At 41.7% G+C, this 2500-nt stretch overlaps 1 protein-coding gene across 2 annotated transcripts in view; it reads right to left on the bottom strand.

Moving 5' to 3' along the window:
- Positions 1 to 1654: 1654 nt before the first annotated feature.
- LOC108269222 (A disintegrin and metalloproteinase with thrombospondin motifs 2) overlaps positions 1655 to 2500 on the bottom strand; it is a 137405-nt gene continuing 136559 nt past the window's right edge. For both annotated transcript variants that reach the window (XM_017474944.3, XM_053682082.1), the window contains one exon: positions 1655 to 2500. This exon is cut by the window's right edge and continues 1470 nt beyond it. The gene's annotated coding sequence lies outside the window, so the exon portion shown is untranslated.

The raw sequence follows: 2500 nt of genomic DNA on the forward strand, positions 1-2500 counted from the left end.
TCCATGCCTAAAGTTGGCAGAAACCACAACAAAACGCCACCCGACTTGTCAAATGGGGAAAAGACATTATTACAACCTGCAAATTACCACTTACAAGGCACCAAGAATGCAGCGTAATGCACCAATCAGCCATACTGTAATATTAAAACTACTGACAGGTGAAATGAATAACACTGATTGTCTTTTTAAAATGGCACCCGTCAAGGGGGAACAGGGGGGAACAGTCATTGAACAGTCAGTTGTGATGGCTAGACGACTGGGTTAGGGCATCTCCAAAACGGCAGGTCGGTATGCAGTGGTTAGTAACTACCAAAAGTGGTCCAAGGAAAGACAAATGGTGAACCGGTGACAGGGTCATGGGGCACAAGTCTCTGATGCATGTTATGATAATGATAACGAGTCGTTATTGATCACATGTACATTACAGCACAGTGAAATTCTTTTTGACGCTTACCCCAGCATGTCAGGAGGTTGGGGTCAGAGCGCAGGGTCAGCCATGATACAGAGCCCCTGGAGCGGAGAGGGCCCAACAGTGGCTGGGGCTTGAACTCCTGACCTTCCGATCAGTAACCCAGAGCCTTAACTGCCAGGCCACTGTGTAGGGAGCGAAGGCTAGCTCGTCTGATCTGACCCCACAGAAAGGCTACTGTAGCATGAATTGTTGAAATGTTAATGCTGGCTAATATAGAAAGGTTTCAGGCGATACAGTGTATCACGGATTGGTGCGGATGGGGCTGCAGACCGGTCAGAGTGCACATGATGACCCCTGTCCACTGAAAAAAGTGCCTACAATGGGCACACATGTATCAGAAGTGGACCATGGAGCTGTGGAAGAAGGTAGCCTTGTCTGATGAACTCACTTTTTTTTTGTAAATCATGTGGACGGCTGGGCGCTTGTGTGTCACTTATCTGAGGACGAGATGGCACTAGGATGCACTATGGAAAGAATCAAGCTGGTGGAGGAAGTGTGATGCTCTGGGCAATATTCTGCTGGGAAACCTCGAGTCCTGCCATTCATGTAGATGTTAGTTTGACACGAACCACCGTCCTAAGCATTGTCGCAGACCAAGTACACCCCTTCATGGTAATGGCGTGGCACCCCGAATGGCACTGGCCTAATTTGAGTAGGATAATGCACCCTGCCACACTGCAAAAATTGTTCAGGAACGGTTTGAGGAACATGACAAAGAGTTCAAGGTGTTGACTCGGCCTCCGAATTCCCCAGATCTCAATCCGATCGAGCGTCTGTGGGATGTCCCGGACAAACAAGTTCGATCCACGGAGGCCCCGCCTCGCATCTTACAGGTCTTAAAGAATCTGCTGCTAACATCTTGGTGCCAGATACGATACCACAGCACACCTTCAGAGGTCTTGTGGAGTCCATGACAGAACTGTTTTAGCAGCACAAAGGGGAACTACACAATATCACGCAGGTGTTTTTTTATTTTTTTATTTTAACATTATGGCCGATCAGTGCATGTCTCCATCCTGAACTTACTTGTTTGAAGAAGAGACACAGAAACGGTTTCCTTTCACTCTTTTTTATGGACATCGACTCCATCCAGTGGCCATGATCCAGTAGTGAACACCAACAGCGGATGCATTTAAACCTGTTTCCTTTTTAAACTCTCAAATATGGAGCATTGAGTCATAATAACATGCTTTTAAAAATACTTTATTTTGCAGAATAGAAAAATGTTTCTAATATATATCTTTTTTCGGCATTCCACAAATAATATATACAAAAATCAGTGACAGGTGTCACATTTTAAGATACTGCATCCATCTTGACCAGGCCAAATATTATATATATATATATATATATATATATATATATATATATATATATATATATATATATATATATATATATATATATATACAGCAGCTTCTTGAGACAATTTAACATGAGGTGCATATGGACAAGCGTGAAAGGTGAAAGATGAAACCCATAGTAAAAAACGGCGAGTCCCTGATTTTTACACGTCAGACAGCCAATTGATAAAAGTTAACCACTTGTCATGGTTCATTTGAATTTAGAATAAATACAGTGTTTTGCCAAGTGGAATGATATGAATTTTTATTTTTTTTTTAATGGTAATACTGAATATTTTGATGTTTATGTTGAAGGATGTGTTGGTTTTCTTTCCTACTAATTCCCAAATTCCCTAAGTGACCAGGTCTTTATGTGGCAAAATCTGTAGTTTGTTACGTGTGAGTTTATTGTCATCTGTTTAGCACCTTAAATTAAATAGTATTGCCTTATTCTAAAACAAACCCAACATCGAATACCCACAATTTCATTTGTCATTACTCTAATAAACAATTGTAAGAGACATGATGTGCATGGTTAGAGTTTGTTTTTAGACCAGCGTGGCTACATGCATGCTCTAGACGGGAGCAAAACGAATATTATTGGTACTGTATATTAATATAGAGCAGTTTTTCTTAAAGTGGAGTCCAGGGGGTCAAGGGTCAATGAAACATATCCAGGGGGTCC

This window comes from Ictalurus punctatus, chromosome 8, assembly GCF_001660625.3.
Source record: "Ictalurus punctatus breed USDA103 chromosome 8, Coco_2.0, whole genome shotgun sequence".
NCBI lineage: Eukaryota > Metazoa > Chordata > Actinopteri > Siluriformes > Ictaluridae > Ictalurus > Ictalurus punctatus.